The sequence below is a fragment of the Tachypleus tridentatus genome, chromosome 8, assembly GCF_004210375.1.
Source record: "Tachypleus tridentatus isolate NWPU-2018 chromosome 8, ASM421037v1, whole genome shotgun sequence".
In the NCBI taxonomy this organism is placed as follows: Eukaryota; Metazoa; Arthropoda; class Merostomata; order Xiphosura; family Limulidae; genus Tachypleus; species Tachypleus tridentatus.
In genome coordinates, this window is record NC_134832.1 from 20,011,163 (window position 1) to 20,033,873 (window position 22,711).

Genomic DNA, 22,711 nt, shown 5'->3' on the forward strand with positions numbered 1-22,711 from the left:
TGCTTCTCTCGAAATCTTGTTTAATGACTATATCCAACGTTATTGTGCATGAGATACTTCTCAGTATAATGGACGAAAGTGAGATTGCTTAGCTACTTGGAAAGAGAAAAGGAGAAATATATGGTGTTATGGAAACATGGAAAGAGAAAAAGAGACAGATAAAGGCACGAATAAATAAACAAAAATATATATGAATGAATTAAAAACAGATTGATAAAGAAAGGAGAGATTGGCGAATAACTAAATGAAAATGGAGTTAACTGATTGCATGGATAGACGAAAATATAAATGAAAGTAACAGGTCAGAAGAGAGTGAGGCAGAAGAAGGTAAGAAGTGATTCTATGTAGAAAACAAATATCTAAAATATAATGATAAGTATTCCAGTTGTTTAAAAGAAAGATAGAACAGTGTTAAAATAATTAAGCATCAGATGCTTACATTATTATGATCGCCATATTAAGTACTTTAAACTGCCAGTTATTAGATGTTATCGTTTATAAATATATTTAAAATGCTTACAAACGTAATAAGTAACATTTTGTACACCATGATGTATGGTAATATTGATCTGAAGTTCTGTGCTGCATACGAAAAGACCAACTATGATTAAAGCCACCAATATACGCTTCTTCACAGGGGGCACTATTTTAGCTATTGCGAGATTCTTTTTGAGGCTATGGAGAACGAGAATACGTGGAAGTTAGTAGCTAGCATCTTCCAGCTTCCAGCCCACAGTGTGAGAGCCGTCAGCCACAACATACCCAGCAAAGCACAGTTCTGTACGGCGTTCACTCTCGTCGATTTTGGCTTTATGGCTGAAATTCTTCCTGTCGAATGGCAAGATTAGGGCAGAGGAGCGTCACGTTTTTATACAACATTTTATTTGTTACTACATTCAGTGACTTTTCTTTATTGTTTATCATCAGGAGAGCTCTAAAGCTAAAGAAACAAGGTTGTGTGTATAAATTTCACTTCGTTTGAATATAGAACTGGGAAATAGCAAGATACGAACAAAAGGTGAACCACGAAAAACGAGCATTCAAACACAACATGTTCATCGAAGGTATTCTTGGTTGAGGGAAAGTTGTTGAACATAGTAACCTGTCCTATGAATCTTAGATTAGTGATCGTGAAGCTGCTGCAAAAATATCAGTCAAGCTGTTGATACAGGTGAACGAACTGTTTGTGAAACTGAAACACCAACATTATAAGAAAGGTGAGTAACTAACTGTTTGAAATTTAGTCACCAGCTATTTATTTCGTTTTATGCGTATCTGACACTGTTTTTCGTTCAGATATATGTCTGTCTATCATCTTTAATACACATGCGCAAATTTTCTGTGAATGGTATCTCTAAAAGATTTGTTGTTACATGTTACTGATATCCATAACGAATCTAGACAAAAAAGAAGAAAAAAAACCAAACGTATGAGAATAAGCATTTGTGTCTTTACAACTGAAATATTTAATTGGAAAGACTAGACGATAATGCAAACGGTGTGCTGAACTGGTCTGTGTAATACAATATAAAATTTTTGGTTAAAAAATTGTGAGAGGGTACAATTCCCTGGAAGTCTTACATAAAAGTTACATTTATTATAGAAGAAATAAATATATTTAAATATGTAATGTTTTAATTAAATATTGAACAATGGGGTCTAACAATAAGAATAATAAATAGTCGTTAAGAATATAAATAAATTATATTGTTAAAATATGTCATTGTGCCTTGAAATGTTAAAAACTAGGAATGTAAAATGTTTATTATCGGAAACTCACACTAGATAAGGAAGACATGATGTGATATACTTGTTAATATTATCAGTCACAGGGTGATGTAATGCCACACTTCTTATCCAACAATATGCTCTATTTCTCAACTGTTAAAGTAGCATTGAGCAATATAATACGTACTATCCTGTTATAATATATAAAAAAAACAACGTTAAAATTAACGTTGTTATTGCGCTGACTTGTATTATATTAAAAAGAAGAGAACCTAATATTAAATATTTTTGTCGTCTTGCTATAACTAATCAAAATTCTATTGATTAAGATTATAAACAAAGACGAAACAAACTACGAAATAAACCATAATTTTGTACTTAGATGTATCTTTTTCAACACTTGTTTATAAGATATTTTTCATCTTTATATTAATGACACTTTAAGTGTACCTAATTTTAACTTGTATCAATTTATTGGTTTTACTTTGCGTGCTACAGGGTCTTGGAATATTTCATTGTGAAACACTGTTATTAACGTTACTTCACAGATTTTCATTTTATGCCTAGCAGACGTCTATATCAATGTAAACCTTCAACAATGTGTTTGAAATATACGGTATACATCTTTACAAATGTATGTGATATTTTTGTTTCCTAGAAAAGAAAAAATCAATTTTAGCCTTAGAGACCACGAGAAATTATAAACCACCGTTGTGTGTTGTATACGTTTAATAAAATTATATTAATCACATATTATTGATATTGAGTCAAAACATTCGGTAATATTAATTGATGTTACATTTTTTATTTACACGATTGTATAACATTCCGTATTTTCTCTGAGAGTGGAATATTATAATAAATTTATTTATTAAGAGAGAGATTTTATTGGATAATTAATCAGAATATAGTGTATTAATACAGTAAATGATGCTTCATTATGAACAAAAAGTATTGTATATTAATAGACGTTTTCTTGACAAAAATGTATTACCGCAAACCTTGTGATAAGGGCAAACATTGCGACTGTTGTATCTTCTCTCACGCTTCTCTACACATAACACATTGATCCTCTCTCATTGGAGAAGTATACCTTCGGGTATGTAAAATATATTATCTTACTAGAAATGATAAACACTGTTTTTAGCAACTTCTCACACTGGCGTCAGAGTAATATTAAAAAACCTTTATGGTTACTAAGGTGCTTCGTGGAGTCATATTTTGAGTTTGAATTACCGCTTCTTGCGAAACTAATAACATCTACCACGTGTTCTTTTTGTCTGTTTTCGAAAAAAACATGTTAATTTCAAAATGAATGAGACTGACTTCTTTCGTGTAATTAACATTTTGAAAAGGATTGAGGCTTGTATGTAACATATTCATATAGATGTACATGATTGGTACTCGTGGCACCATTGATTTTTATATCTCTGTGTTATTTTAACCTTATAAATACGTATGGTTGTTATTTATACTGTGTGTAGACCTACATGTTTGATACAAATGCATCCCTCCTTTTTCCATATCTGAGTGACTTTGTAATATTACATAGCTAGTCTTTACATGTGTATTTTATTAAAAATGTATAGATTTAAATGCATGTTGTTAAGAACACCATTTCATTTTACATCTGTTATTGTAACACAGCGCATTTAGTAATTATACGTGTATTGTACTTATGGTACGTTGATTTATTTGTTTTATGTTAACAGCACCATCTCATTTTAAATCCGCTTGTTATTGTAACACCATGAAGCTGGTCGTTAAAAGTATTTATAGTGTGTAGAAATGCATACCTGATTTTAAAGACAGTAACACCATAAAGCTAGTCAGCCGTTCTATGTGTGTTGTATTCATATGCACTTCATTTTGTTATGATAACATTTCGTAGATTACGTGTTGATAAAAATGAATTGTAACTGTTAGATGTACTGGGCTGTTCAACTGAAACGCCAAGTCAGAACACTTTAGTTTATTTTACATTAAAACGAAATCTGATTAGGTCGGAAGATGAAAGAAAGGTCCTTATGTAAACACTATTTTTTGAAACAAAATTATGTATACAGATTATTTTTGTGTATAAAAATAAGGTAAGTACAACATTTAAAATTTTCACACAGTTGTTTGTTCATGAATATCTCTTACTGTAGATGTGGTTTGCTATTATCACTTTTCATGCCTTTAATACTTATTCAGGTTTATACCAGGAAACTAGAGCAATCTAATTATGACTTATCTACGCAACAGTACAGAATAAATGTAAACAAAAACTTAATGTGTGGCTTATGAAAATAAATAAACATAAATTAAGCTAATTTTTGCTCTAATCGTATTGTTTGTTTTAGTACAAGCTGTAACATGTTTTATTTGTTCTGTATCCCCTGTGGGAACCAAGCCTCTAATTGTGGAAGTTTAAGACCTGAAACCTATCACTTAGCTAGAAGAAGACTTTATCTAATGGACTGTGCTTGATGTAATAAGAATATTGATATTATAACATTATTGATTATTAAATACACGACAAAGTATTTAAATAAAAGCCTAAGTGGGTCGGTCGGCTATTTTTGTGCGAATTCGTTTTGTAAGTGAAAAAAAAATCAGCAGTCCAAACATCGAATTGATATCAATGCTTCAGTATAAATATTCAGTTCAGTCCAACAGAAAAACCACGTCGTTTCTGATGCTTATTTTTCTGTTTCGCGTCTTTACAAGTCCAGATTAATAACTAACGCTTCTACAAGTGATCTTAAAATTAGGTGTCCAGGTGAGTTGGTAATACATCTTTGTTGATCCCGAAAAAGAGTTTTTAATTCTTTTAGCATACGTCAAGTTCTAGTCTAATTATTAATACACTACTATTTATCCTATGTAGTGTACAAATTTTGAAGTAACTACAATGCCAAGACTGGTAACTAATACTCCCCTCCTGATATTAAAGTGTTTTTCAAGTGTTATAGCGTAATTCTAGTAATGTGTGTGTGTGTGTTTTGTTATAGCAAAGCCACATCGGCCTATCTGCTGAGCCCACCGAGGGGAATCGAACTCCTGATCTGGCGGGGGACAATTCTAGTAATACACCTCTTTTTATCCCAAAATGATGTTGTAATCTTATAGCATAGGGAAATTTAGAACGTTAAATCAAGTTCGGATTTGTAGATATAACTTTCATTTCTCATTTAAAGTGCAATATCTGGGTTTTAAAGTATAAAATCAAATTCAGAAAATACATTCATGCATGACTAGACCCGACATGACCATGTGGTTAGAGTGCTTGACTCGCACTCCATAGGTCGCGGATTTGAATTCCCGTCCCCCCAAACATGTTCGCTCTTTCAGCATTGGGGGGCGTTATAATATGAAAGTCACTTCCACTATTCATTGGAAAAATAAAAGCTCAAGAGTTGGCGGTGGGTGGTGATGATAGCTGTCTTCTATCTAGTCTTTCACTGCTAAATTAGGGACAGCTAGTGTAGATAGCTCTCATGTAGATATGAGTGAAATTCAAAAACAAGCAAACACTCATGGTCATAAAATAAAGGTTCTAGCTCTTAGAAAACCAAATATACACAATTATATAACTCACATACTTGTTATTCTAGAGAATTCAAACCTTAGAGCATAAAAACAAGTCTTGGAGATTTAAAAAACGAACAAACAAACTTACTCTAGTGTCTAGTAAGGATTTATTAACAGATGTGGAGCAGTTTATGCATTACTATAGGTTATATTCGGACTTAAAGTGTCATCTGTATCTGGAAAGTTTGATATACTGTTTGTTTTTAATCAGTACAGGACAGTGTTAATAGATTAATTTAAATTGTTATTTGTATTGCATTGCGGGAACTGTGGTAAAATACAACCAGTTTAATAGTACTTTAGGCATAGAAACATTACCATTAGGAAAAATATCAATATATTTTTTTAAAATAGACTCTGCTCTTTAAGTCAATAATTAATATATCGACGAATAGCGTTTTAATCATTATAAGGTTACTACAGTACAAAACAGCTGTTCTCGGATATATACGGCACGTCATTTAATAAAATATAATGCCATTTTGAATAATTGAAACCAAAGTGTTAATATTTGTTTTGGTATTCTGAGCAATAAATCCTGGGATTTAAAGATCAATATTAATAAGACGATTTATGTTTGATCAGGAAAATTAAATTGATTTAAGTTGGCTTAAAGCCAGATTAATTGAGTCGGCACATAAAAGGACTACAACTAAGCCACTGAAGGATACAAAAGTTCATGATACCAGATAGCTGAAAAATTGGAATCTTTGACATATCCTTAATTAACATAGTTTGAACGAACTTGTTTATAATCGAATTAGTCTTCTGCTTGAGTATAATCAATATAATACATCTAAAAATCAGCCAACATATAAGATAAGTAAAGACCTTTCTGTTTGTTACAAGGCTATTGCTACTGCACGAAAATGCATTGATATATTTGAAATCTGTCGGAACTAAATAAGCATACATATAACAATGAAAATAGATGAGAAAGTTGATAAAGAAATAGCTAGGGAAAGGAGTTAAAGGAGAGACCTAGGAATACAGTTCCACTTCAATTTTGTTGGGTAGTTAATGAAAGAAGTACTTTCACCAAAATGTTGTAATTGGCTTTTTTATTCTTCTGCATGGGATTTTGATAAGAAACGATATATATTAAAACCAGTGTACTCCTTAAAATCAAAGAGTACGAGAAAATATTTTAGTGCGACATTTTTCACAAATTAGCAATAAAGTGAGATCGTACTGTAGTTAGTTGTTGCTCCAATGAACCAGTGAAATATAATTCACTAATGATATTAGCCACTAACATCTACTTCACTGGGTTAAAAGTAAACAATTTAGTTTCTATGGTACTTTGGTTGTTTTATCAGATGATGTGCTGGAAAAAAATGTCATAGTTAGAATTGATTTAGTCATCTATATAAAAGGCTCGACATGAACAGGTGGTTAAAGCACTCGACTCGTTATCCGAGGGTCGCGGGTTAGAATCCTTGTCACACCAAACATTTTCTCCCTTTCAGTCGTATGGGTGTTATAATGTGACGGTCAATCCCGCTATTCGTTGGTAAAAGAGTAGCCCAAGAGTTGATGGTGGGTGATGATGACTAGCTACCTTCCCTCTAGTCGTACATTGCTAAATTAGGGACGGCTAGCGCAGACAGTCCTCGTGTAACTTTGCGCGAAATTCCAAATAAACCAAATCATCTATGTATCGATGATGGTTCCTTTGTAAAGATGAAAGTATATGTGTGCTTTTCTTATAGCAAAGCTACATTGGGCTATCTGCTGAGTCTATTGAGGGGAATAAAACTTCTGATTTTAGCGTAATAAATCCATAAATTCACCGTTATACCAGCGGAAAACAGATGAAAGTATATTGAATAGTGTAAATATACCTGAAGAAGTGATGTTTAACACATATAAGTACCCTTATAAAACATAAACAACTACAATATGTGGTAAAATAATTTTAGTACAGATTTTGAATGCATTTAAATATTGATTATGTTCAGAAAATACGTAGATACTTGCAGCACTTGATGATGTTTAGCCATATTCCAGTATTATAAGGATGAATAACGATGTATGGAATTCATTATTGCGTTAATTTATAATTATGACTTCTGCTGGTAGTTTGTTTTCATCAGAAATTGATGGAAGTTTTCCTCATTAGAGCAATTTTTATTGTATTATACATAGGGTTGGTTTTCCACTGTATGTAATAATTGGCTTCCTATGTCACTTTTAAGGAGACCAATAGAACAAACATTCATAACAATTGCATTAAAAGTACTAGGACATGACAGTAATGTGCTCGAATAGAATTGCTGTGATTCTTATTTCTTTGGTTATCTTTCTTCTAGAAAAAGTCATTCATTTCTAAGTGTAGCTTTATATCATTGGAAGGTGAGCTTTTAAAACTTCAAATCCTCATCCACGATTTTGCTGACGGTACAACGAGACAAGTTAGTTTTCACTGAAGTGGCTTTTTGTTTGAGTTAGAGGGTTCTTTTCTTAACTATGACCATTATTATGAGGATAGGGGTCATTTCTCGTGATTGATTTGACCAGTGGGTTTGGAACCCTGAAACGATTTCTGCTTCCACGGAGAAAATTGGAAACTCCCTTTTCAAAAATGTAAGTCATTTGTCTCTACTTTCATTCAATAATTTTGTTGTACGAGCATCCTCCCTGAGGAAAAGCTGTGATACATTTCTCCAACAATAAGCAAACATTATGGCGTTTTATACATCACATGGTCAGCAACTGGCAGTGAACCAAATACATATGTTGGTGCGAACCGTATCGCCCTCGCCTGTGATTCCATGGCTCGCACCTGTGGCGACACAACGTTGCATTAGCTCATACAAATTGTTCTTTTGAAATGAATTTAACTTTTTGTGATTAATTATTTAGGTTATGTCTCAAAACGTAACCTAAAGCAATAAGCTATAAAGCAATTAAAAACATCCTTCATATGTTACTGTTATTTTTAAACTCTTCGCTTCCAGGTTGTGACTGTGAAAATAGAGGTAGGTTTTAACAAGGTATTTAAGGTTAAACAGTATTATTGTAATTGGAGTACAACGACTCACGATTTATTTAATTAATTCTTCTTATTTTTATGTTTTTTTCAATAATTCTTTTCCATTGTGGTTTGATAACATACATATTAAATATTCCTACAGTCTGCATTACAGTTCACACCATTAAACTCATTAGCTAATGTTTTTATAGTATTTTTTTTTATTTTGGCACGATTGTAACTTACACTTTCAGTACTTCTGGTAGGTAAGAGATCAAATAAAAATTTATTTGGGTTTTTAAAGTTAATTTTTGAAGTTTAAAAATCCGTAGTCAACACCTTATTTAGTTAAAGTAGTAAAGTCATAAATGTCCAATGGTCTAACAACGAGTTTCTTTTGAATCCTGTTATATTGATGTACTTTTAATTCATATCCTGTGGGGATATGAATAACAAATTTATTATTTTTGAGTGTTTCAATTTTAATATTATAGTTAAAATCATTGGTTATCTCTAGACTGCTAACAGTGTTAAAAATTGCAGTATTAGGTTACACACATTAAATCTTACTATTAATCAATTTGATTTTGTGTTTAAAAAAACAAAAAAACTGGTAAATCGTTTTTTCACCAGTAATTCACGCTGAAACACATAATGCTTAACAGTTGTTTTCAAACCAGGTGAACCATGTGTAAGATTAGCATTAATTTTATTAGTAATTACTGCAGTTTTGACAAACATTTCATGAATGGTTTCGGTTAACTATTTCATACTAATTTTTGAAGCTTTGTGTATACTTCATTACCCAAAAGTTGTCTTCTGGTTGCTTAACAGCTTCATATGTCATTAATAGATTTACTCTTTCTTAGACTTAATCTAAACATGTTAAATTGTAATCCATATTTACATCTAGTGGTTTTATCTAATAGAGGGTGTAAAGCAAGAGTGATAGATATGTATTGCAAAAGTAAAAGTTTCAAAAGTCGAAATTTGCAAATACACTCCTGGTATGTTGTGTTTATAGATTCCCATGACAGCTATATTTGAAAGGAATGCAGATCTGTTCATACAAAAATATCGATCAAATGAAATTCTTGTTGACGAGTAAAACTGGTATCAGATTGAAAAATGCTTCACAATATTTCCAGCTTTGAACTGAATTTAGTTTAAAAATATTTATGTAATATATGTATATGTGTGAGTAGTGGGAATATTTTCTTTTATCGTATTTCTTGATACCAAGCTGCAATATGTAGAAAAACGTAATGTTTTGGTGATATATTTTAATGGAAACTAGTAAAAATACTGTTTTAATACTAATTGAAAAATGTAAAACATTTATCTCTATAATATCTTACTTGGACGGTTTTTTTCCCTAATGTATTGGTTAAACAGCAAACACAGGGTGACAAAGAAACAAAGAAAGTGATTTCTAGCAATAACCTGGTGGTTAGTTTGTTCAACTCGTAATCTGTCTGTTGCGTGATCGAATCTTGTCACCAAGCACACTTGCTTTTTCAGTCGAGGAGAGTTAAAATGGTACCGGCAATCCCATTCGTTGTTAAAGAGTAGCTCATGAGTTTGCAGTGAATGGTGTTGACTAGCTAGCTGCCTTCTTTCTAGTCTGTTACTTCTATATTAGAGTGAGCTTACACAGATAACCTTTGCGAAGCTTTGGTTGAAATTCGACAAAGAAACAAATGAACGAAGGATCTACTAAATATTCGTAGATAAAAGTGGGCTACTTGAATAATATAGATTAGCTTTAGATAAAACAAACACTATAATGTAGTCTTAATGGCGCTAAGTAAGCGTAATGTTTGAATAAAGTTACCAACATGAAAATTTGAATGCTATAACTTTATATTCTCTCACTTAACGTTTTCAATATTTTAAAATCATAATTTGGGATCTTTGTGTTATTCTTAGAAAGTTGTTTTATTGTAATAAATTAATTGTGTGTGTTTTTCTTATAGTAAAGCCACATCAGGTTATCTGCTTAGCCCACCAAGTAGAATTAAACCCCTAATTTTAACATTGTCAATCCGTAAACTTACCGCTGTACTAACGAGCGCAAACAGTTATTCAAAAATAAGTATAATATCAAATTCATTAAAACCGAGAGAACTGAAAGTAACCGATGTACTTTCTTTTTTTAGGCTGCTTTAATGTAAATATTTCTCTTTACGAAAACACTGGTAATAATGGACATGGATCAAATAATGGAAATAATTAAATGTACTACATGAAAGCTACAACTGTGTAGTTATTTTTAAATTCATATATACTGGAAGCTATAAAATTGTAATGTTCATTTCTTTCTTTAGTGATAATTAAGTAATGGTTTTTGAAGTAACTACTGACGTAAGTTCCGTGCAGCATTAATTTACCCAAATATAGAAACTTTACAGAGTTATGGCTACAATAATATATACACAAACCTAATTAACTTATCATACATTTGGATAAAAAATCGTTTGGATCGCTATAACGTAATTCGAACCATTCAATATCCAAGATGCTAGGAGATCACACAAGCCTGCGATGGTTTTATTGTCTTGAAATCTGTATACGTCCTCTATAATAATCTCTTTGAATTAAATCCGAAAATGATATCCATTTTTATCCATCACGTACAGAGTTTTCACAAAACTTTATATGTAGTTTTTATTGAAATCGGGTCACAATTTTTTATGCTTAAAATGTTGACAACTACCGGATATAAATTTCTCTAAACCAATCGCGACATGAGCGTCTTACCGATCCTTCTGAACTCAAACATAATTGTAAAAAATAACGTTCACTCTAAATAATTATTTGATATAAGTAACGTTTTTTGTTTTATTCCCGATTTGTAACAAATCGTTACCCAATAGAAATCTAAGTTGTTGAATTATGACACACCCATTGTTCAAACCAAAACAACTTTTTGAAGTTTAAAACCAAGACTGCAGGCCAATATTATTAAATCCTCCTTCGTTCCCCATAAGGAATAGTTGACGTAGACAAAACAGGGGAAGTGATTTATGTTACGGGAATGTAGCAGATTTGCAGAGTAGTAAGGGATGGAGAGGTCATGTCCAGAAGAGAATAGCAAAATACTCTAACAAACACCCTTAGCAGGGCATGATCTTTGAATCCAAGAACCGTGGCTAGGATCTATAAATCTAATGCTATAAATTTAGGTGTGGGGAAAACGGGGAAAAACACACACATAGACCAAAGTCAGAGGTTTAGTTATATTACAACATCTCGTTACATTCATTGTCGTTATATTACAATATCTCGTTACATTCATTGTCGTTATATAACAACATCTCGTTACATTCATTGTCGTTATATAACAACATCTCGTTACATTCATTGTCGTTATATTACAACAGCTCGTTACATTCATTGTCGTTATATTACAACATCTCGTTACATTCATTGTCGTTATATTACAACATCTCGTTACATTCAATGTCGTTATATTACAACAACTCGTTACATTCATTGTCGTTATATTACAACATCTCGTTACATTCAATGTCGTTATATTACAACAACTCGTTACATTCATTGTGCCACGTCCGTGAATGTTTACAATAGCACTGTAGGGTAGTTTCCACTACAAAATACTTCGTCATAGGACTGTCATTCTCGAAGCGCACTCTTCTTTCTTAGAGACTTTCCATAACACTATGTAACACAAATTTTATTCTTGGATAGTATGTGGTATTTTTTAATTGCTTATGTTGTAAAAGTACAGCAAATGGCCACTATTAACTTCAAACTTTGCTCTTGTGACTTGGATAATGAAATTTAGAAATTAGCCTATTTTCTATGTGAAAACGGGCAAATTTGCATATATTTACATAAGGTATGAATAAAAGAACATATGAATCAAGATTTACATGTATTTATACTAAAGTTCTATAAAATTGAACAAAAATGTTTAGAAGTGAGTAGTTTTTTTCGGGGTTTACGACTGTAATATAAATAACCTTCACGTATCAGCCCCTAAACATAGCCTTCCATCATGTCTTCGTCATACGCTTCCAGGTCAGAAAAGCAAAGTTGGAAGAGAAAAATAGGTCCTTTCCATTTACTTTAGGCATAAGCATTTGGGAAATAACACTTTTTGCCCAAGAACAAGAAAAGATAAAAAATTTATTTCATAGAGTAATCCATCAAACAGTCGTTTAAGCAGTATAAACGAACAAAAAACTACACACCCTGCGCCTAGTGACTTAAATAGTATGTCTTCATATGGAACAGTACAAATACTTGTTTTCCTTTTCTAGCCGCTTGAGGTATGTGACAGTTGAGCCTATATGACTGGAAAAACAACAAACAACATGTGTACACTTGAGTTGTGTGGCTTTTCCAACAGAGATCCTTTTCAGTCGTTTTATGTTTTGATTTGAGAAAAAAAAATGATTTTAATATAAAGTACTTAAACTTTATATATATATATATGTATTAAAAGTAGCAGAAATTCTGTCCGAACATAATGCCAATAAACTTATTTATTTTTTAACTCAGAATGAGTAGAAATTATTGTCGGGCGCCTGCCGTACTGCTAATATGGTACAAACATGATGTCAAATGACACTGAATACCTAATAGATTTCTGGTAACCATTTTAATAGTGCTTTGAGCTCTTTTATCTGAAACACAAATAAATGGTTTTGTCAGCATAATTTTCGGACAGTCTTCGTATATGTATGGACTTATATTAAGGACATAGTATTATCAAAAGAATCTCTTGAGTTCATATGTTAAAAATCAATCCAACTTAACTAGTTAGAATAAAATGAGAACAAAAATAACTGAAATGTGTTTGTGTTCTCTAGGTACATGTTATTAACAGTGGCTTGTATAAATATACTAAAGAATGAACGATACTGCACGCAGAATGTCTCCAGACTTAATAAAAAGTTAATTGGATATGTGTAAAAAAATTGTAATATATTCTATAGTCATTTTCCTTCAGATAACTTAAAGATATATTGTAGCATTCAATGTAATAAGAAAAATATTAGTTGATAAATGATGTTTTTCAGTATATTTGCACTTATGTTTCTTAAGGTAAAGATCAAGAGAAGATACAACCGTGGTACAACACAACATCATGTTTAGGGAAACAAGGGACCTATTGGTTCATCTTGGTTGTTCCATGATCCAAACTAAACTATCAAATAAATAAATTTAAAAAAGATATTGAAGCTATCCCTTATTAGCAGCACTTTTCTTTCTATAAGGATTATGTTTACCTTAAATATTTAAAAATGTATCTTTAAACATTTTTCACATCTGACCACTGTCTCCAAATAATTAATTATAATTAATTTGTCAAATTTACAACAAATAATTATTGTGGTCTCACTCCAAAAATAGTTTTTTTATATTTGTAATTAGAATATTATTATTCTTTATCTTTATGTGCAGAAAAACATTAAACCTAATCAAACAATTATCACTTGCACCCAGATGTTTTCCGATTTCTACCCTCTCAACAGTTTCTTTATTAAAAATTAACAACAAATCTAAAAGAACATTGCTTCTAGTGAGTTTTTTGACTAATTGGTGAAAATAACCCTATGAACGGTTACCTAAAACTTTTCTCCCTCATGGTTTAATTCTAGAATTAAAACCACCCATAATTATGACCTCATTAACAACTGAAATATGATCGTAATCTCACTCTAAAGTGTTTTCCTAATTTCATCAGTATCATTTGGAGGACTGAAAAAAAGTCATACTAAAAGCCTTTTCCCAAAATTATTATTAAAAATAATAGCAGGGAGATTGAATCCATTTGGGTTTCTTTTAGCGGATTCAATCTCCTTGCTATTATTTTTAATATCCTCAACTTTTCAATAGGATGTAACTCACATTTTACGTATAAAGTCACTCCTCTTTAATTCTCTAATCCTATTAAATGGCTTATAACCCTGTGTTTCAAAGAAATTTCTGTCATCAAAAACATCTACATTTAACCTGATATCAGTTATTCCCACTAAATCAAAATCCTCTATTCTTAAAAGCCATGTATTTTATTTTTTATACATTTGGCATCACATTGCAACAATTAAGCCTACTGCTATTACTATGCCTATATTTATTTCCTGTACTAAACTTTTCTATTTAACTGCAAACAATTCTCTCAGAATAGCTCCCTTCTCCCATTAAAGTAATTCCACAAGTGCAACACGCCAACCTTTTCTTCCTTACATATTAATCAAAGCTTAACATTTCTTTCTAGTGAAATTCTCGAAATTTCATCCATACATTTTATTCTCGGTAGTTCCAGCTAGAATCAAGATATAATTATTTTTATAGTATCTTTATCGACATCTTGTACTTATTAACTGAACTTATCTGATATACCTTCCCCATATCATTAGCCACTATTATATCTCCTGCTCTGTCAATTATATATTCCATCTGTGCCCGTGAGTAACATAATATAATTTCTTCCTATTTACCTCACAAACTATTCTGTCCACATGCCTTATCCAGAAATCACCTTTAACTACAACCATCTTATCATCTACATCCTTCTTTGACCCTTTTGTTTTCCTTTCCTCCAATATTTTCTTACCTACAGAAGTCAAGAGCTGAAACGTGTGTTAGTACATAGATAATTTTAACCTGAAGGTAGAAAGCTGCTGTAGGATAGCAGCACTTGCATAGACTTACTTTAAAAAGAGAAAGCTATTGTAACAACCTAGAATTGTCATAACCTTATTTTAAAGATCGTGCTATCTTACTGAGTGTATATTCTATTGTTATAGAAAAATACTGTAATATATAGGTCTAGGTGCAGCTTAACGTAAAGTTAATGGGAAAAGACTTTTGTGGTTCTGCAATCTAGTTGTACCTTTACTTATGAATTATTGTAGAAGACTACTACGGTATACTTCTGTAAGATGTAGACTTAATTTGAAGATTGTGGTAGGAAAATAGTGTGTTATTTCTGGATATACACAAGTCTTAGCTTAATTATCGTGATTGGAAACTGCTGTAGTATACTAGTGTAAAATCGTGTAGTCTTAAGTCAAAGATAATGGGTGAGGACTACTGTGGAATCCCAATATAGGTGTAACTTTAACGTGAGATTAATGAAAAAAGACAAGTGTGGTATCCTAGCATAGGTGTAGCCTTAATGTAAAGTTTGTGATGGAAGAAAAAGGTTGTTATTCTTTTGTAGTTTATTTCTGCTTGAAATCTTGCAACTAGGTTATGTCAACTCACATGATCATGTGAACGGTTTTAATTCCTTCACAGGAGCTACGAATCGACCGGATCTTTTCAAAATTTTTTCAACGACTGCTAATGTAAGTCTTCGTGTGTCTAATGAAACGCCTATTGCAACATGTTGTTTTTAACTGTTCATGCAAGAATTGCTTTAAGAGAAAAACATGCTTAACTAGAAACTGTTATTTTATGTATTTTGGCTAACAGGTAATCTGTTCATTCCGATGAAAAATTTTGGTGTTCTTCAAAATTAAGAATAAGAAATAGTTTTAATCATTATTGTTCATTTTATTTCGAAAAGAACAATCTAAGAGTGGACTAGTGGCTAACTTGCTAGAATTGTCGGAAGGTTCAAAATTCGAGCTGAGATATATAACTGAATATTTGTTTAATACAATGCCATATTAGGAGCTACCCGCTTTATATATTTTTCGTTTTGAACTGATAGACAAGGTAGAAAGCAGCTAACCAAAAGCAGTCACCACGAAATCTTGGGCTATTTTAAGGCAGTATTGATATTTAACTTTTAACCTTATAACTTACTCCTGCCTTCAAAGTGTTGTGCACATTTTGTGGAAAGCAAGGATCTTATGGTTTACATTCCAGCCTGGCTCTATGATCCCTATGTAGGGGCGTTATAACTTGACAAAGATACCTGTCGGTAAAAAAGATAGAGAGATAAATGCCTAGTTCGAACATTTATTGTCTTTCCATTTTACCAGCAAACTAATATTTTTAAAATTTCGCTGACACTTCTTGCTAAGTATGACTTTAGAGAGAATTTGTTACGTATATCATACAGTCATCTTTTCTATAAATAGGCAAATGCATCATTGTTCGCTTTTGCAAAATATACATTACCTAATGTTGGAAATATGTTATGGACAAAATATATGTTCTATTAATTAAATAATCAGGGAATAACGTGAATATTGTTTATTGATTTTTTAAAAATAAATTTCATTTAGACATATCGTGACTCTATGTTGGGAACTAGAAAAGGATATTACGTACACCTACATTTTCAAGAACAAAACATTTATAGTCTACGTCTGGTTTATGTTTCAAGACATATAGAAGCTATTAAGAGAAACTAATACTGATCTGATAAGATTTTCAACAGAATGCTTCCTCTTATGAAACATTAGTTCCAAAGATAATCTCAAGAATATAAAACAATGTGGCTTTCATAAAAAAACACAAAAAACAAACAAACAAAATCCCTTTGCTATCTACGCAATTTTCATATAATTTTATGCACCAAAGCATTTACGTCACATGCTGATTTAGAAATGTTAAGTTGAGATTAGATTTCCTAAGAGAATTTTACTATCTTCGTATAATGTAGTTACTGACTGGAAGTTGACTTTACTCATTCTAAGTAGCTCGTTCTTATTTTATCCAAATGTGTTCTTGAAGATACGTAGTACCGATGTTATCCTGTAGGCTCGTCGGTGCTATTATGTTAATAAAATATCATTAATCATTCCTACTTTTAATATCTCCGTCTTATTCGAAAACATTACTTATTTAATTATTTGATAGGACTTTAAAGTGTGTTTCGGTAATATAGGAATGTTTAACTGTATTACAAAACAGAAGATAAACAAACCTATATCATAATCTGCGCTAAAAATAATTATGTCTTCTGCATATTTCTAGTTCTTAATTCTTACTGTAAAATAAATATATAAAAATACAGGAAATGTACCGGCAATTATGGACTTCAAAAGAGGGCTTGGGTCATCTCTTTCACTATTATGAGCCGTACCACACAATTTGTTCGTTTGATGCAAAGGTCCTCGTGATACGCAAGACATTATATATTATTTTCATTTTATGTCAATTTCTATATTTCTCTCAATTCAGCCCTTATCTGCAACAGTAAGGCTGTGAATTGGCTGTCAAACTAGATTAGCTCATCCCTTCACTATAAGCATAGAAAATAACTTTCTTTAAGAGTAAATAACTGAATAACTATTTATGTTCTAGTGTTAGTTTTTTATATACATAATGCAACTAATACTAAAAAACGTAAGAAGATTTCGACACTTTTAAGTTATGTGGTATCATAAATTTGATACTGGAGTTATTACCTTTAACTAATGATACATGACTTCGTTAATGCTTTCATAGTTGATTGAGATAAATGGCTAATAATTTAAAATATATATATACCTAAACAATGTAGTCGAACGTAGCACACGGAAACATGGACTAGGGGCACAATAGCAGTAGTACTTGCCATCAATATTTGTGTTTCTGATAGAATTATTGCATTCATTACTATTTGAAAGTTTAGTATCGTTTTCTTGTGCCTTCTTGTTCTATACAAAATGTGTTTGTAACTCACGTGCTACCTGAGCTCAGATTACTTTGTGTACATATCTTTATTTTGAGTGTTGTCAGTAATTACTAACATATTTAACACTATGAAACCTTCCCACGTACGTCTGGTTTATAAACTGAGCACAAGTTTTGAGCTACATGTTTTTCAATATCAGTTTATAATTTTGATACTCTTGAGAGAGATTATTTTCTGTAGGCGCTGAGAATATATTGTTGAGTGTGTTTTCTCATAGCAAAGCCAAATCGGCTATCTATTGAGTCAACCGATGGGAATCGAACCCTTCATTTTAGCGTTGAAAATCCGTAGACTTACCGCTGTATTAGCGGAGGACTATAGTGTTGAGAAACATACATTAAAATAGCATTGATATGGTTTAGAACTGCAACTTAAAAATACTTTATCGTATCGTTTGCTTCTGTCTAGACTGGAAAAAATGTTAACATGGAAAGTACCACGAAAATAAAAATAATTGTTTTCTAACCAACAAAGAGTGGGATTTACCGTCATATTATAAAACCCTCATGGGTAAAAGGGCAAGCATGTTTGGTATGATGGGGATTCGATCTAGAAATCTTCAGATTACTATTCAATTTTGTAACGGATACACAGTGTTTGCCACATCAATAAAAGCTGTTTTAAAAGAAAATAACAAATAGTTCTCTCAAGAAGACAAGATGAGATTTAAATGTATGATATATGTGCAGGTGTAAAAACATTGTTATAAACATTTCTATTTGAACTTTCGAATGCCGTTAATAATATCATAAATATATTGAGATTAACCTTTTACGAATTTTTACATGCTAATTAATAAAGAACCTACACATCTGAAAGACCCGCAGGTAGAAAAGTTTAATGAAAATATTTATTGAGAGTTTACATTTAATGATCTGTTTAGGCTAAATTGTGATTTTTATATTTGTGTTTATATGCCATTGTATGTATGAAGGTTTCAATGTTTTAAACGTGTTAGTAACCACTGATCAGACACAAAATAAAGATATGTATCTCAGCTCAGGTAAAACATAAGTTACAAAAACCTTCCGCATAAAAACGAAGTAACAACAGATGGTATTAGAGTACCAGAGTTCATCTTTATTTTTTTACCATGGTAAATTTAATGTCATGTTTAAGGAAGATCCTTTTCTTAGAATTCCTTTCTTTGAAACCGCTGGTTCTATGGAAAAGCTAGATAGGTTGCTATATCACATTTTACATATATATACATATACAAGTCAACCAGCAACATTTTGTATAGATTGCATTGAACACAATTCAAACCTTCTATCTTGTGTTAAAAGCTAGCTTACTCAAGTAGATATTCTAAATGTTTAATGTCGATTAAAGCCAAAAATACGAAAACAAATATTTTACTTTTTATTTTTCCAAGAAACGTGTCAAAACACAATATAATATTTTATTCATAACTTGTATTTAAACTACTGAAGGAAATGTAAGATGTAGTTATTTTAATTCTTAGGCTTGTATATTAATAACGTACTTTGAAGTAATTTTCATTATTATATTATGATGTTCGTTGCATATATTCTATATTCATTTTACAGAAACAAGTAGTAAGTTTTGAACTGTTTTAACATTCTGTTTAAGTGCGTTCGGTAAGGAAAAAAGCCAATTTTTAGTTTGAAGAAAATCTCAATTTGCAATTCTATAGAAGTATATATATACCGAGGAAGGTGGATAAATTATTCAGTCTTGGCACTACTACTAGAAATTGTGCAAGGAAGCTGACTTTGAATTCGTTTAATGTTTTATTAGAATGTCTTTGATATTCTGCTGAATAATATGAACCACTCGTGGTATATACTACAGCTTTGAACTTATGTTATACCGTTAGAAATGTATGTGCATGGCACTTTTACCATGTTAGTCATAATCGTTGCCAATATATTTTTTGTGTCTGGTTACTTGAATATAGGAAAAACCCATGTCTTTTATTGTAATTATGTATCGTTGATGTCGAAATGCTATAGATACTCTCAGTAAGAGCGTCAGTATGTGCTTTATTACAAATGATTGCCATTATAGGAAGTGTAATATTCAAATTTGAATAAAATAATTTTTTTGTAATTGAAGTATTTAAGGGTAAGAAAATCAAAACATCTGAGACAAAATTTAGAGATAAATAAAGATCATTGTTTCGACGATATTTTCTCCTTTGTTGTCATGGTTAGCAGTCTGACACATACTAAGTCTAATTATTAATTAGCAACGAGTTTGTTTTACCTAATTTATGAAAAATCGTAAGCATTTACAACTAGACTTTCGCCATAATATAGGCAATGAACAGTACCAGCCAATAATCAGTATGTCACGAACTCAGGGTGAGTTATTATCATTTTCTCTTTTTGGTACAAATTCTTATGATCCCTCCTAATTTAGTGTAGAAGCTAAAAATAATGGAATTTTTAGCTTAGATGTTGTATGAACTCGACAAATAACTTTAAAGAAATATATATTCAATTCTACTCGATGTTTCGTCTTACTTATTTTACGTATATGTACAAAACATATATGTACTTGTTCTTGGAACTAGAATAGTAATATATAATATTACTTTCTACAACACTTTTATGAAGAGGCTTAATAGATTACTCTTCATAAAACAGAAGTTAAACTTCACCTTTTCATCAAACAACTAGCTAGGTCATGTATAAAGAGGTTTACTGTATTATATACTGTTTGTAACAGGTATCGATACGTTTGGGGTTTGTATACATATTTGTTTACATGATTGGAGAAAAAGTAATCTCAAAGCTCATTACTCCACCAGCTATGTTGAGCCGCCTACATTTTTTCATAGGTGTGTCTTCCTATTATGTTAAGTAATGAAGTGTAAGACTGTAGAGCTAGTTCTATATGCTCATAATAAACGTTTTTAAACTTCAAGAAACTGAGTCACTTTCCGGAATTAATTATGAACAGATTTTATGTCTACAAGTCCTGAAGACGAAAGGCGGAAGACTTTCGAAACGTCGTCCTCTACACTTGTGTCTCCACAACAGGCAGTTGCCATCCATTCTACAAAGTTTCATCATGAATACTCTGCCTGAACAATCTATCAAAGAATGTATGATTATTATTTACTGCGTTTGTTTTAAGTATAAAAGAAAACTTATTATAGTATGTGTACCTGTTTTGGCACTGTTACATTAAAAGTAAAATAGTGCAAGAAATAACTAAAGGTTATTTTAAATATATAACATTTAATGTGTTATAAGTGAAAAAACAACAAAAAAACGTTCATCACATTTTTTAATCTGAGGCATTTCTTGATCCACCACGTGACTTGAATGTTACAGATTAGTCATTTAACTTATTTCATGAATTACTATTTGGTAGAAATATGCTTACATTGCAGTTCATTAAATTTAACGGGCAGTATATGGAATACTGTTTCTTCAAACAAAGAAGTGAAACCTGACACAAATATAATACGATCATAATAAAAATGTTTATAAGGTCTTGAGGTATTTTCAACCTCTCCTCCGGGACATCATTAGTATCCGGATGCACTGTATATTCAAGGAGCATCTCCCCATGCTTTATGATGTTAAAGTTTAATGCTCACCTTTTCAGCCGTGGGGGCGTTATAATGTGACGGTCAATCCCACTATTCGTTGGTAAAAGAGTAGCCCAACAGTTGGCGGTGGGTGGTGATGACTAGCTGCCTTCCCTCTAGTCTTACACTGCTAAATTAGGGACAACTAGAGCAGATAGCTCTCGAGTAGCCTTTCAAAAGCAAACAAAATCAAACTTCGGTCTGGCTATCCCTTCTTCTTCACATAATGTACTATACAGTTTATCATGGTGGGGACAGGCATCATTATGTATTAGGATAATGTTAGAACCAATTACATTAACTTAAGAGTGCAACTACTCGTCAGTTTGTAGACTGAAATGACGCATAGTTGTGGTAACCCCTTCCATTCTTTCAACAAGTACAGGACAACTGTGATAATCAAGATTAACAGGTCAATTAATTATGCTATTGACCGACAGTGTTCAATTGATGATGCTGTTAGCAGGTAATGATAAACTGGTGATGCTATGGATAATACTGTGACAATTTCTATATCCAAACAACTGTAAAATTAAGTTGTAGAGGCTCCATATTATTTTAATGACACTTTTAGACATTTGTAGTCAGATTGCAACTGTTTATTGAGACTGTAAGATTTCTATTCATTTGATAGGCCATGAAATATCGAAATGTACTCTTTTATATCTACCTCTTGACTTTGAACATTTTAAAGTATCTTAAATTCTATTGTTCTCATAAGAATAAAAATAAAATGATGTGGGACCACAATACGTGCATAAGTTGAGTCACCCATTATTTGCGCTTTTGATTCATTCTTAAACAGTTCAGGCATCTTATAGTTAATTGTGTGATTTATGACATCACAATTTTCTTTTATAATTTCAATATCTTGTGTTTATAGTTTTTCTCATAGATAGTATTTATGGAGAATGTTGACTCATTCGGGATACTTACTAATTTTAAGTAGCTACGTTTGTGTAAATAAGGACGAATTAACTAAACGATAACGAAACAAAACTTGAGCTTGATTGCTACATAAATGAGTATATACGGGTATATGTCATAATTGGAAAGTCGATTGGAGAAACAACGTAGTTTTTCTCAATGAAAATATATTACTTTGTATTAGAAACTTTATTTTACAATAGAACTAAAGCACAATAGGTACATAATGCACTCTAAAATGAGTTAATGTATTTTTATCCAACCCACTTGAAGTACGAATATTTTTTCTGCAAAAAAACCCAAAAAGAAATGGGGTGAGTTTAGAGATGTA

General features: G+C 31.5%; 1 protein-coding gene across 1 annotated transcript in view; it reads left to right on the forward strand.

Moving 5' to 3' along the window:
- Positions 1 to 724: 724 nt before the first annotated feature.
- The window catches only part of LOC143258633 (metabotropic glutamate receptor 1-like), a 179,072-nt gene continuing 157,085 nt past the window's right edge, over positions 725 to 22,711 (forward strand). The window contains exon 1 of the mRNA XM_076517879.1: positions 725 to 1,217. The gene's annotated coding sequence lies outside the window, so the exon portion shown is untranslated. The remainder of the gene's footprint in view (positions 1,218 to 22,711) is intronic.